At 43.8% G+C, this 15,481-nt stretch overlaps 1 protein-coding gene across 1 annotated transcript in view; it reads left to right on the top strand.

The window, feature by feature from the left end:
• Positions 1-11,113: 11,113 nt before the first annotated feature.
• The window catches only part of COL14A1 (collagen type XIV alpha 1 chain), a 175,114-nt gene continuing 170,746 nt past the window's right edge, over positions 11,114-15,481 (top strand). Inside the window, exon 1 of the mRNA XM_058177897.1 lies at positions 11,114-11,237. The gene's annotated coding sequence lies outside the window, so the exon portion shown is untranslated. The remainder of the gene's footprint in view (positions 11,238-15,481) is intronic.

Here is a 15,481-nt window from a genome sequence, read left to right as displayed (position 1 = left end):
TAACGGCACGTCTGAGGAACTTGTTGCGGCCTGGGAACGGGCCGCGGCGGGGGCCTTAGATCGTGTCGTGCCTCTGCGGCCTCTGACCCAGCGCAGGTCCCAACCGGCTCCTTGGTTCTCCGAGGAGCTGAGGGGGATGAAGCGCCGGAGAAGACGCCTAGAGAGCTCCTGGAGGTCTAGCCGTTCAGAGGCTGATCGGACACTAGTGAAGTCCTATACTAGGACTTACCTAGTGGCATTGAGGGAAGCGAGGCGTTGCTACGCCTCCTCCCTCATTGCGTCAGCAGATAACCGCCCAGCCGCCCTGTTTGGTGACTCGCCCTCCTTCACCAGGGGAGCGGGATGACCCGCTGCAGGGACGTGCTGAGGAGTTTAACGGTTATCTATACGATAAAATCGTTCAGCTTCGGGACGGGTTGGACCAAAATTGCGGTGACTCAGGTGAGACGCCGAGGGTGGTCTTGGTGACATTGTTTGGGATGAGTTTGACCCTGTGGCTCCGAGGACATGGACAGGTTGTTGGGTAGGTTGAATGCCACCACGTGTTTACTGGACCCGTGCCCTCCTGGCTGGTGCTGGCCACTCAGGAGGTGACACGAGGCTGGCTCAGGCGATTCGACCGCTTCTTTGGTGGAGGTGTCTTTCCGGCCGCCTTGAAAGAGGCGGTGGTGAGGCCCTCCTTAAGAAGCCTTCCTGGACCCGGCTGTTTTAGGTAATTATCGTCCGGTCTCCAACCTTAACCGCGCGAAGGTTGTAGAGAGTATGGTGGCATATCAGTTTCCCTTGCACCTGGATGAAACTGTCTATCTAGACCCGTTCCAGTCCGGTTTCCGGCCCGGTTACAGCATGGAGACGGCTTTGGTCGCGTTGGTGGATGATCTCTGGAGGGCCAGGGATAGGGGTTGTTCCTCTGCCCTGGTCCTATTAGACCTCTCAGCGGCTTTCGATACCATCGACCATGGTATCCTGCTGCGCCGGTTGGAGGGATTGGGAGTGGGAGGCACCGTTTATCGGTGGTTCTCCTCCTATCTCTCCGACCGGTCGCAGTCGGTGTTGACAGGGGGGCAGAGGTCGGCCCCGAGGCGCCTCACTTGTGGGGTGCCGCAGGGGTCGATCCTCTCGCCCCTTCTGTTTAACATCTACATGAAGCCGCTGGGTGAGATCATCAGTGGTTTCGGTGTGAAGTACCAGCTGTATGCGGATGACACCCAGCTGTACTTTTCCACACCGGACCACCCCAACGAAGCTATCGAAGTGCTGTCCCGGTGTCTGGAGGCCGTACGGGTCTGGATGGGGAGAAACAGGCTCAAGCTCAATCCCTCCAAGACAGAGTGGCTGTGGATGCCAGCATCTCGGTACAGTCAGCTAAATCCGCGGCTGACCATCGGTGGCGAGTCATTGGCCCCGATGGAGAGGGTCCGCAACTTAGGCGTCCTCCTGGATGAACGGCTGTCTCTAGAAGATCATTTGACGGCCGTCTCCAGGAGAGCGTTCTACCAGGTTCGCCTGGTACGCCAGTTGCGCCCCTTTCTGGACCGGGATGCCCTATGCACGGTCACTCACGCACTCGTGACGTCTCGCCTGGATTACTGCAATGCTCTCTACATGGGGCTCCCCTTGAAGGGCATCCGGAGGCTACAGTTAGTCCAGAATGCGGCTGCGGGTGATAGATGGAGCCCCGTGGCTCCCGTGATAACACCCATCCTGCGCAGACTGCACTGGCTACCTGTGGCCTTCCGGGTGCGCTTCAAGGTTTTGGTGACCACCTTTAAAGCGCTCCATGGCATAGGGCCGGGTTATTTACGGGACCGCCTACTGCTACCGAATACCTCTCACCGACCCGTGCGCTCTCATAGAGAGGGACTCCTCAGGGTGCCGTCAGTGAGGCAATGTCGTCTGGCAACGCCCAGGGGAAGGGCCTTCTCTGTGGGGGCTCCCACCCTCTGGAACGAACTACCCCCCGGACTTCGTCAGCTTCCGGACCTTCGGACCTTCCGCTGCGGGCTTAAAACATACTTATTTAATTGCGCAGGACTGAGTTAGATTTTAAATTTATGGGTTTTAAATTGGGTTTTATTTCTATATTTTTAATTATTGGGCTTTTAGAATAAGTTTTTTAATTGCTTTTATATTGTATTTATGTGTTTTTAAGTGCCTGTAAACCGCCCTGAGTCCTTCGGGAGATAGGGCGGTATATAAATATGATCAAATAAATAAATAAATAAATAAATAAATAACAACAAATGATAGGACATGGCATGCATCATGTGAGAGAGGTGATATGACCTCTTTGGAGATCTGTCCTTATGGGTTTACACTTGACCCTAAGAGTGGACATTATGGGTAGCAATTATTGTGAGATGGATGGTGTCTGTGGCATAGCAATTAAAGTATTGAAGTGGGCAAGAGAGGATGGATGGATGATTTCTCTTTTTTGTCGTTGTTTTGAGTTGCTTTTCCTTTTCTCTTGCTCTCTTTTCCTTCTTTTTTCTTTCTTGAGGTAGGTGACCTGATTAGAAGTTAGACGGAAAAGAAAGAAAAAGCCTCTTAATAGAGGGTGACATGACTAAAAGTTAGAATAAGTGATAGAAATAAGAGAAGGGGGAATATTAGTGTATACTTTTTTATATCCTCAAATGAAAGTAACAACAAGAGAAAATGTGGAAGAATTGAACAATGATAGACTATAACTTAATAGAAGTCTGTATTATTAGAAACACATAAGCTGATTGAATGTTAGACTTATGATTAACTCAATTAGTTTTATTTCTATTTGAATGTATGACACCCAGGTGTCACACTGTTCATGCCTTGATTTGATATCTTTATTTTATTTTATTTTTTTAAAAAAAGGAATAGGCAAAACAACAAGTTGCATACCAGCTGCCCTCGTTTGGTGGGATGTCTTTGTGAGCTCCAGGTCCAGAATAGGCATTTGAGAATTTGGAGTTTGTCCTATGTTTCTCCAAGCTTCTTTGGGCTGCAGGAAGTGTGTGATATGCTGAGTCTGGGAGATGGCCAATGTTTCTCTGAGGAAGAGATATGTATGGCTGCATACCTTGCAACAGGCAAGAGTGGTCCCTTCTCAAGAAGGTCTATTTAATCTGGCAATCATAGAAACCACCAACCTTCAGTCTGCAGGGAAAGTTGTATAGAAGTTGATGACAAACCAACTAATTAGTGTTCTTGAATAAGTACATTAGCTGGACCACTTTCAATCTGGATTCAAGGCTGGGCATTGCACAGGACTTCGACTGGTTGATTACCTTCACTGGGATGTAAGGAATGTACACCTCATGGTCCCGAGATCGCTCAGCAACCCTTGATACATATTGGAAAAAAGAACCTAAATACTAAGTACAAGCTTGATGGACATTACCTTACAGATGACCCCCACCCTGTTATAGACCTTGGAATTTTCATATCAAACGATCTAAGTGCCAAAGCCCACTGCAAGTACATTGCAAAAAAAGCTCTAAGAGTTGTAAACCTAATCTTCCGTAGCTTCTTCTCCAAAAACATTACACTACTAACCAGAGAATATAAAACATTTGCTAGACCAATTCTACAATACAGCTTGACTGTCTGGAACCCATACCACATTTCTGACATCAATACAATTGAACGTGTCCAGAAATATTTTACAAAAAGAGTTCTCTACTCCTCTGAATACAACAAAATACCTTATGCCACCAGACTTGAAATCCTGGGCTTAGAAAATTTAGAACTACACCGCCTTCGACATGACCTGAGTTTAACTCATAGAATTATCTATTACAATGTCCTTCCTGTCGAAGACTACTTCAGCTTCAATTGCAACAATACACGAGCACACAATAGATTTAAGCTTAATGTTAACTGCTCCAATCTTGATTCTAGAAAATATGACTTCAGTAACAGAGTTATTAATGCTTGAAATACACTACCTGATTCTGTGGTCTCTTCCCAAAATCCCCAAAGCTTCAACCAAAAACTGTCTATTGACCTCACCCCATTCCTAAGAGGTCTCTAAGGGGCGTGCATAAGAGCACAAGCGTGCCTACCGTTCCTGTCCTATTGTTTCCTTTTGTTATACCCAATTAATATAGTTATTATATACTCATGCTTATATATATGCTTATGTATTGTTTAGTTATTTCATGCTTATGCTTGTATAAACTGTGTGACAAAATAAATAAATAAAATAAAAAATAAATAATACCAGTGACCATTATGCCATCTTCTTGGTCTTCCTGTTAGGCATTGGGTGGGTGGGGGCAGTGGTGAAGTCCATTTTTTTTTACTACCGGTTCTGTGGGTGTGGCTTGATGGGGGTGGGGTGTCTTGGTGGGCGTGGCAGGGGAAATATACTGCAAAATCCCCATTCCCTCACCATTCCAGAGGAAGGATATTGCAAAATCTCCATTCCCACCTCACTCTGGAGCCAGCCAGAGGTGGTTTTTGCCAGTTCTCCAAATTACTCAAAATTTCCGCCCTCCCTTTTCCACTCAGGTTAGTACTCTCTTCATTGGCCTTCCAAAAAAATGGATAAAAAATGGAATTGTTCCAGAGGGTATTTGGAGCCTGAACAGGGATTTCCATCTGCACTTACCATTTGTGCTTTTTAATCATTCTTGCATTTTATATTATGTTACATATTTCTTGTTACGATGTGTATTTTATATAAGTTTTTATAGACACAAAACGGTTGGGAATCCAAGACTATAGTGATAATAAATATAAAAATGAAATGTAAGTACATTTGCAACTGGTTACCCTGATCTGTATTTGCCATTTTGAAACAGCTTTTACATTTCTGCCCCCAGTAAATTTAACCACCCTGTTTATTAAAAACACTAAAATTTGCTGATCGCTGGGGGACCTACTTTGTAGAGGTTTGCAGAGTGAAAATTGGAAAACAGCTTGTAGGCATTTTGGGTGAATATTCTACCAATGAATAAACAAAGGAAAGCTTGTAGGGATGACAAATTGATCTGCATTAAACAAACTTGTTAATACTTGCTGGCGTTTTAAGAATTTCCTTGTATATTAGGGCAACAGATATAAATATTACAGAAGAAGCAACACCCAAGTATTGTGCTTTTTAATCACAGCTTTCATCTTAAGGTAATTTACAGTTACTGGGGAGAATTGTGGGGACACAACACACAATTTCTCCCATTTGCGACAGCTACCATTTCAAACTGAATTCATGGCAAATTTATTCATCTGTGTCTAAATAGCGTTTTCTCCTTTCTTCCTCAAAACCAATTTCTGCAGTCTACAGGTGGTCCTCGACTTATGACCGCAACTGAGCCCAAAATTTCTGCTGCTATGTGAGGCAGATATTAAGTGAGTTTTGCCCCATTTTACGATCTTACTTGCCGCAGTTGTTAAGTGAATCACTGCAATTGTTAAATTAGTACCACAGTTGCTAAATGAATCTGGATTCCACACTGATTTTGCTTGACAGAAGGTCACAAAAGGTGATCATATGACTCTGGGACTCTGCAACGGTCATAAATATGCCAAAAAAGCCAACACAGTTCTGGGCTGCATAAGCAGAGGGATAGAATCAAGATCACGTGAAGTGTTAGTGCCACTTTATAATGCCTTGGTAAGGCCACACTTGGAATATTGCATTCAGTTTTGGTGGCCACGATGTAAAAAAGATGTTGAGACTCTAGAAAGAGTGCAGAGAAGAGCAAGAAAGATGATTAGGGGACTGGAAGCTAAAACATATGAAGAACGGTTGCAGGAACTGGGTATGTCTAGTTTAATGAAAAGAAGGACTAGGAGAGACATGATAGCAATGTTCCAATATCTCAGGGGTTGCCACAAAGAAGAGGGAGTTGGGCTGTTCTCCAAAGCACCTGAGGGTAGAACAAGAAGCAATGGGTGGAAACTAATCAAGGAGAGAAGCAACCTAGAACTAAGGAGAAATTTCCTGACAGTTAGAACAATTAATCAGTGGAACAACTTGCCTCCAGAAGTTGTGAATGCTCCAACACTGGAAATTTTTAAGAAAATGTTGGATAGTCATTTGTCTGAAATGGTGTAGGGTTTCCTGCCTGGGCAGGGGGTTGGACTAGAAGACCTCCAAGGTCCCTTCCAACTCTGTTATTATGTTATGAACCAGTAGCCAAGTGACTAAATTTTGATCGCGCGATCATGGGGGTGCTGCAATGGTCGTACGTGTGAAAAATGGTCATAAGTCACGTTTTTCAGGTCACTGTAATTTCAAATGGTCACTAAATGAATGGTTGTAAGCCGAGGACAATTTGAATTCCTCGTTTTATCTTTACTCAAGATGTACCCAGATGGGATTTCTTATTGGCAGGGCAAGGCTTCGTCCCCTCCTTAAAAGTTTTGCTTCCCCCCCCTTTTCTTCTTAGCGTTCTTTCAATAAGTGCTGGATCTGATTTTTTTAAGATCAATTGAATGTTGAAACTGGCTCTCTATGCCTTAAATTCTTGATCCCAAGAAGAAAAGAGAAAAACAAGAGCAAATGGAAGTTGCTCATGGCAAAAACTGGAACTGAGGACCGCCATATTTTACTGCACAGGTATTTTTGGTGCTCTGTTGTACAACGGGATAAAGAAGACAAAGGAAACTTAAATCTCCCATCCTTGTCATCTGTTCCATACTGATCATCTCCATTACTGGAAAGCAGCTGTGAACATCTGGGGAAAAAGAGACCGCTGTTAAGTTCTTTTGCAACTACTTGGAAACGTAGACTACAGTAAAAGAAATATCCGTGTATTATTGCCATACTTTTAATATGTGATGAGGCTCTCTAGGGTTTTCCCCACAAAAGTCATAAATGATGTAGCATTTTCCATATATGTTTTGGGCCAAGCCAGATGAGCCTTAAATATGTTGTTTGAAATGAATCATGAAAGCATCTTTGTCCTAAGCAGAGTTTTAATTAAAATTAGTTCCCCATTTCCCATTTTTTTAAATCCGTATTGCAGTGCAGGAGAGCAACAGTTTAACCCAGAGGAAGCAGGGCTCACTTTTAACTTCCTGCCAGCTTCCCCAATGACTTCGCTTGTAGGAAGCTAGAAGGGAGGTTGAAAATGATGATCACACGACTGTGGTGGCTCAGCAACACTGAAACAGCCACAACTTTTCCAAATTTAAATCTCACAGGAGTCACGGGTCCCAGATTTTGGATGCATTTCTGCAAGTTAGCCCATTTGAAGGAATGTTGATTCAAAAATTATTGCTCAGTGATGCACCATGTTGTCCAATTAGATGTTACAAATAATCAAACAGATAACAAGAGCAGTGTGCATATCTTTTGCTTTCTTAGGAGGAAATGAGCCAGTAGCAAATCTTCGGAACCTAAAACATGCACCAAGCCAAGAATCTGAGAAGAACAGAAAGTACAGATAGTCCTCGACTTACAACAGTTCACTTAGTGACCGTTCAAAGTTACGTCACTGAAAATAGTGACTTATGACACTTGTTCGCAGTTAACAACCTTTGCAGCATCCCCAGGATCATGCGATCAAAATTCTGATGCTTGGCAACTGGTTCATACTTATGATCATTGCAGCGTCCCGGAGTCATTTTAATCCCTTTTTTGCAACTTTCTGAGAAGCAAAGTCAATGGGGAAGCCAGATTCACTTAACAACCAGGTTACTAACTTTATCAACTGCAGCGATTCACTTAACAACGGTGGCAAGAAAGGTTGTAAAATGAAGCAAGATTAACTTCATAACTGTCTCACTTAACGACAGAAATTTTGGAATTGACTGTGGCAATAAATTTAAACCAGAGGTCTCCAACCTTGGCAACTTTAAGCCTGGCGGACTTCAACTCCCAGAATTCTGGGAGTTGAAGTCCGCCAGGCTTAAAGTTGCCAAGGTTGGTGACCTCTGGTTTAAACTATAGGCCAGTATTTTTAAAACCATGCCAACTTTAAGATGTGTGGACTTCAACTCCCAGAATTCCACAGTGAGCATCAGAGTTGAAGTCGACACGTCTTAAAGTTGTTAAGATTAAAATTTAATCAACCGTGTGATTTGGGTGAAGAAAAGCCACTCCCATTTGCATCATCCATCAGTGCTGCTATAGCTCTACACTTCAAAAACCAATCCATGAAATACAAGTAGTCCTCAGCTTACGACCACAACTGAGCCCAAAATTTCTGTTGCTAAGTGAAACACTTGTTCAGTGAACTTTCCCCCATTGTACGACCGTCCTTGCCACAGTTGTTAAGTGAACGAAGGCAGTTCTTAAGTTAGTCACCACGGTGGTTGAGTGAATCTGGCTTCCCCATCGACTTTGCTTGAGGTCAGAAGGCCGCAAAAGCGGATCGCATGACCCCAAGAACAGTCATAAATATGAGTCAGTTGCCAAGTGCTTGAATTTTGATCATGGGGACCATGGGGAGGCTGCAATTGGTTGTTAAGTGTGGAAAAACAGTACCATTGTAACTTTGAACGGTCACTAAACAAGCTGTTGTAAGTGGAGAACTACCAGGATTTTATCTGCTAAACATTTCTCTACCACTGTAAGGCTGGCACCTATTTATTTATTTATTTATTTATTTATTTATTTATTTATTTATTTATTTATTTATTTATTTATTTATTTATTTATTTATTTATTTATTTATTTATTTATTTATTTATTTATTTATTGAATTTATATCCCGCCCTTCTCCAAAGACTCAGGGCGGCTTACACTGTGGTTAAGCAATAGTCTTCATCCATTTGTATATTATATACTGTACAAAGTCAACTTTTTATTGCCCCCAACAATCTGGGTCCTCATTTTACCTACCTTATAAAGGATGGAAGGCTGAGTCGACCTTGGGCCTGGTGGGACTTGAACTTGCAGTAATTGCAAGCAGCTGTGTTAATAACAGACAGACTTAGTCTGCTGAGCCACCAGAGGCCCACCTTCCTATATCAACAGCGTGATTTGGGTGAAGAAAAGCCACTGTCCCTTGCATTGTCCATCATCTACGCCAGAGGTCTTCAAACTTGGCAGCTTTTAAGACTTGTGGACTTCCAACTCCCAGAATTCTCCAGCCAGCATAGCATAGCATAGCTGGCTGGAGAATTCTGGGAGTTGAAGTCCACAAGTCTTAAAGCTGCCCAGTTTGAAGACCTCTGAAATTCTACGCCAATTAACAATGGTCTCACACAGCAGAGGCAGCATGCATGGCTCACACAAACCCATGGTTAACATAACCACGGTTTCCTCATGCTCTGTTTGTTTGCTTGTTTTAATTGTTTTTATTCAACGTTTACATTTTTAAATCATAGTTACGCTTTTACAGCTTTCCAATACCGGCATTTTTACTAATATCCACTCTCTTTTGGCCGATTATATACATTATATACATATACATTTTGTTTGTTACTTACTTATTTATATAATCAATACATTTTATATATATATATATATATATATTTATATGTAGATCTTTGGTTATTCGGGTTTTCTCCCGCGTAAAATTGGAAGTGTCTTGGCGACGTTTCGATGAAGTCTCATTCGTCATCTTCAGGTTTCAGCTTCGTGCTTCTGGGAGACACTTCCAATTTTACGCGGGAGAAAACCCGAATAACCAAAGATCTACATACAAACACCCGTGAAAACCTCAGAAAACAAATATATTTATATATATACATTCCTACTATGCATTAAATATAACATTGCATTATAATATCTTCTCTTTTACTATACACTATCCATTAATTTTCGATTCCTTTTCCAGCCAATCATACTATCTATTCCATAAGGTAAAGGTAAAGGTTCCCCTCGCACATACGTGCTAGTCATTCCTGATTCTAGGGGGTGGTGCTCATCTCCGTTTCTAAGGCGAAGAGCCAGCGCTGTTTGAAGACGTCTCCACGGCCATGTGGCCGGCATGTGGCCGGCATGACTCAATGCCAAAGGTGCACAGAACGCTGTTACCTTCCCACCAAAGGTGGTCCCTATTTTTCTACTTGCATTTTTTACATGCTTTTGAACTGCTAGGTTGGCAGAAGCTGGGACAAGTAACGGGAGCTCACCCCATTACCCGGCACTAGGGATTCAAACCGCTGAACTGCCGACCTTTCGATCGGCAAGCTCAGTGTCTTAGCCACTAAGCCATAATAATAAATAAATAATAATAATATAATAATAATAAATAAAAGTCCCATAATAAATCCTTTCCTCTCTGTCCTTAAGTTCCATGGTTAATTTATCTGCTTCTGCACACTCCAGCACCTTTTTTTTTTATTTGAATTTATATCCCGCCCTAATCCGAAGACTCAGGGCGGCTTACATTGTGTTTTATAATCATCGTGTTCGTTGGAGTATATTGTTGCTTCAGGTTTTGGGCAAATGAAATTCTAGCAGCCATAATTATGTGGAGTATCTCATGCTCTGTTTGGCATATTTATGGAACCCAAACTAACCCCAAACGCAGCATCCACTAACGATTGTAATTGAAGGCGCTGCCGTGTGAATACATAAATGTTTCCAAACGAATACAAATGCTTCAAATATATACATAACTACCTAACTTCTGCGGTTGGGAAAATAAGGTTTTTTCCCCCCTGGACAATCGGGGACCTATCTCTTCTCTGTCTGTTTTCCCAAGGGGATATTTCCAGTTTGAACAGCAAAAAACCAAATCTGATAAATTCTCCCCACCCTCCCTTTGGAAGTTGTTGAGGTGCCAAAGAAAGACCCCCCCTCCCCTCTCCCCTGCTCTTAAGATGGGTTTGCCACTTGACTTTTCAAACTTGGAGAAAGTATTTTACATTCCGTGGAATCCTCTATTATTATTATTTTTAATTTTATCTTGGGGGCCACCTGGCAACTCCGAGGTTCCCCTTTCCGACATTAGTAAGGAAGGGGGGAGTAGAAGAGGGTGGGTCGAGAAGGGGGGGGGGCTGGCGGGCGGGAGGAGAATGAATGTTCCTCTTTGCTGATGTGTCTGGATTTCTCCCCCCACCCACTTTCCCCCCCTTCCTCTCCTTTTTTTTTTCTTTCCCCTCGCTTCCCACCTTCTAGCCTCAACTGGGTGTCTCCCTTCTCTTCCCCTGCTGCTCCTTCAGCGCCGGGGAGAGGCGAACCGCTGCAGAGGAGCTAGGGGGGAAAAAAAGAAGAAAAGAAGAAGGAAAAAAAAAAAAACGTTGGGGAAAAAGTTTCGCTTGAAAACGCCGCTGCTGCTTCTGCGCTTGTTGCCGCTCGTGCTTGCCCAGCGCCCCGCGCCTCTGCCTTTCCGCGAAGGTCCTTTTCCTTGCAGGCAAGTCCTCCTATTTCCCAATGAACTTTTTCAGAACAAGACCCCCCCAGGTCCAAAAGTTTGTTTAATTCTCTCTCTCTCTCTTTTTTTTAAAAAAAATCCCCAATAACACTGCCTTTTTTTTCTTTTTGGGCATTGCACATGTGTTCTCTCGTTCTCTCTCTCTCTCTCTCTCTCTCTGAAAATAGCGGCAGAGAATAAGATTCCTTCCCTTCCCCTTCGCTGCCTTCCCTTCCCCTCCCGCTCCTCCTCTCTTCTCTCTTCTTTCCCCTTCCCCTCCTTTCCTTCCCTTCCCTTCCCTCCTCCCTCCTCTCTTTTCCTTTCCTCTCCCTCCCCTCCCTTCCGTTCCTTCCCTTCCCTCCTCCCTCCTCCTCTCTTTTCCTTTCCTCTCCTCTCCCTCCCTTCCCTTCCTTTCCCTTCCTCCCTTCCTTTCCCTTCCCTTCCCTTCCCTCCTTTCCTTTCCTTTCCTCGCCCTCCTCCTTTCCTTTCCTTCCTTCCTCTTCCCTCCCTCCTTTCCTCCCTTCCCTCCCTTCCGTTCCTTCCTTCCCTCCCTTCTCCTCTCCTTTCCTCTCCTCTCCCTCCCTCCTCTTCCCCTCCCTTCCCTTCCCTTCCCCTTCCTCTTTCCCCTCCTTTCCTTCCCCTCCTCCCTCCTCTTCTCCTTTCCTTTCCTCTCCCTCTCCCCCTCCCTCTCCCCTCCCCTTCCCTTTCCCCTCCTTTCCTTTCCCTTTCCCTTTCCCCTTCCCTTTCCCCTCTGCCTTCCCACCTTACCTTACCTTTCCTTTCCTTTCCTTTCCTTTCCTTCCCTTCCCTTCCCTTCCCTTCCCTTCCTCAACTATTAAATCCATTTGCATTAAATCAAAGTAGGTTGGCAGGGCACACTGCTTCGTGAAATGTTCAGTATTGGCCTATCTGTAACTTTGAAGGACTCGGGAGTTTCATCCCTTAGGTTTAATGGTGGGGTAGAAATAAGGATCGGAGCGAGAGGAAGGGTTTAATAAGAGAGAGAGAGAGAGGTGCCTCGCTTGCCTTGTGGGCTGGATTATTTTGCTTCTTTTTGTTAAAGGCGTTTATCTTTCTTTGCGTTCATTCGGGAGACACGCATGGTATGTGACGTGTGTGCGCTGGTCTTTGCTTCTTTCCCCAGGGGGATACCGTAGGATTTGCCTTTAATTTTCCGGTTGGAGAGGTTGCCCGCTTGGCTGAGCCCCTGGATCCTGTTCTGTCTTCTCCCCCTGTCCCCATCAGCGAAGTACTGGTAGTCCTCGACTTACAACAGTTTAGTGACCATTCAAAAGTTCAACGGCACTGAAAAAAAGTGACCTAGGAAGGTTTTTCTTCTTGCAACCATTTTAACATCCCCATGGTCACATGACCAAAATTTGGACCCTTGGCAGCTGACTCATATTTATGACCGGTTGCAGTGTCCCGGGGTCACGTGATCCCCTTTTGCGACCTTCTAGCCAGCAAAGTCAAGGGGGAAGCTAGATTCGCTTTACAACCGTCTGACTAACTGAACAACTGCAGGGATCCACTTTAACAATTGTGGCAAGAAAGGCCGTAAAATGGGACAAAACTCACTTGAGAAATGTCTCACTTAGCGACGGAAATTTTGGGCTCAGTTGCGGAGGTAAGTCAAGGACTACCAGTAATCACAAAGGAGAGTGTCATTGAGCATATCCAGAGAGCCGGTTGTCTGTGACATTGAATATACCAGGATTGAGAGTGTCCTGTGAACAGGGTCTGAGCGTAGTTCTGCTTTTTCCAAGGCGGACTAGTAATTCTACGAGCTCAGTTCCAGCACATCTGCTTAGAGTCCCAGAGGGGGAATTCTGGTGCAGAATTACCCTGAAATACAACCACGTGTATTCAGTGCACAAGCTGCTCCGACCCATGGAAGGATTTTTTGCTAAGTCATAATGTGGTTTGTGCGGTTTTGGCTCAGTGGTTTGCGAACTCGGCCCTTGAGATTCATATGTAGCATCATCCATCTTGCCTTCTTTGAACCTCCCATGCTGAACTGCCGTTCGTGATTTAGGACTTACCTTGTTCATACAAATAATGGAAAAGGACACTTAAAACAGCTTCCTCTCAATGTGGGAATCTGTATGAAACAATCCACCATCGGTTCACCTTCTGCCTGAATATTCCAGGGAAGGGAGACCATGATCTTTCTTGAGGATTGGTTCCATTCTTTAATTGCTATTGGTCAAGCATTTTTCCTGCCATTTGTGAGAATTTGCTCTCCGGGTGATTGGTTATTTATTCTGTGCTAGGAGGAGGTAGTGTCTGCCTTTGCTTCCATGAAGATTATATAAATTGTGATTAGTTCCTGAGCACCAAAGGAATTACATGGCTCTCAGTCAAGTTCCTTCAAAAGATGGGTAGAGTGCTAGCAAGAGAGGGGGAAAGGTGTAGAGAAAAGGTGCTAATCATTAATCATGTGCCATCAAGTCTATTCTTAAGGAATACACAGATAGACTTTCTTCTTCCTCAACCTGGGCCTTCAGGTCTTCCAATGGTCCACTCATCACCATTGTAACTAGATCCATCCACAAACCTACTGGCCATCCTGCTCTTTTTCTTTCCACCTTTCCCAGCATTCATTCATTCATGCATTCTTCACTTATTCACTCACTCATTCATTCACTCACTCATTCATTCATTCACTCACCCATTCATTCATTCACTCACTCACTCACTCACTCACTCACTCACTCATTCACTCACTCATTCACTCATTCATTCATTCACTCATTCACTCATTCATTCACACCCATTAATTCATTAACTCATTCATTCATTCTCATTCATCACTCACTCACTCATTCATTCATTCATTCATTTATTCATTATTTTTATAAAAAATTCAAGGTGGTGAACATATCTCATACTCCTTCCTCCTCCTATTTTCCCCACAACAACAACTCTGTGAGGTGGGTCTGGGCTGAGAGAAAGAGGCGGGCCTAAGGTCACCCAGCCAACTTTCATGCCTAAGGCATGATTAGAATTCATAGTCTATTGATGATCAGCCCTAAGTCACCCAACTAGCTTTCACACCTAAAACAGGACTAGATCTCCCAGTCTTCCAGGTTTTAGCCTGGTGCTTTAACCACTAGACCAAACTGGCTCTCCTTATGATCTCTCAGAGGAGTTGAATCTTCACGTAACGGGTTCAAAATAGGATAAGAGTGAGTGAGAGCTCTTAAATTGGTGATCCTTTGTTTTTGTTTTCTTGGCTATCTTTACTCAGGATTCTTCTCCAACATTAAATTTTGAAAGAATCAGTACTGTACTCTTTATATCCTCCTGCTTTTTCAAAGTCCAAGATTTGTTCACATAGAGCATTTCAAGGAAGACTATTCCCTGCACAATTCTGACCTTTGTAGATCTGGACATACTCCAGCCAGCAACGCTGGTTGGGATATTCTGGGAGTTGGAGTCCACATATCTTAAAATGGCTACGGTTGACCAATACTGCCTGCAACATATTCAGGAACTGCACAGTTACCGATTACTGGCTCTTGAGGATATCTATCCATCCAAGAGTTCTTAAAGAGTGTGAACATGAAATCAACGACATATAAGCACAAATATGTAACTTGCTTTTCAGCAAAGACTTAATGCTAGAAACCTGGAAAGTAGCCAATATTTTTAAAAAGGGCGAGAAAGGACATTATAAGCCTAGGAATTTAATGTCTATTTCAGGAATATTTGTAGAAGTGTAATCAAAGAGAAAAACCCCTCATGGCTTTAAATATTCTTTGAAGCTATACAGGTGGTCTTGGTCCTTTGAGTGGTTGCTTAGCAACCTTTCGAAGCTACAACAGTCACCAAAAAAAAGGGGACTTAGGGCCTGGATCCAAACTTCTTACAGTTGGGCCCACTTCATAGTCACATGACCAACCTTTGGGCAGATGGCAACACATCTGCATTTACAGCCGTTTGCAGCATCCCACGGTCACATGACCAGGTTTTATGACTGTTTTGCCCCAAACTGTTCTTATTTCTGGTCTTTGCCTATAGCGAACTGTTTGTTTGCTCAATGACTGCCGTGTTCACTTTATGACTGCTGCAGTCACTTAGTGACTGCCGCAAAAAAATGCCATCAAATCAGTTCCCTCATGTGACTTACTCATTTTACGACCGTCACAACATGCAACCCTACTAGGCAGAGGTCTTGGAGAAGGTTTACAAGCACCTGGATGAAGGTGGCCTGTTGATGTTGCACACTTGGAAAAATGCCT

Source organism: Ahaetulla prasina, chromosome 3 (assembly GCF_028640845.1).
Source record: "Ahaetulla prasina isolate Xishuangbanna chromosome 3, ASM2864084v1, whole genome shotgun sequence".
Classification (NCBI taxonomy): Eukaryota; Metazoa; Chordata; class Lepidosauria; order Squamata; family Colubridae; genus Ahaetulla; species Ahaetulla prasina.
The sequence above is the reverse complement of the archived record's forward strand: the minus strand, read 5'-3'. Positions and strand labels throughout refer to the sequence as shown.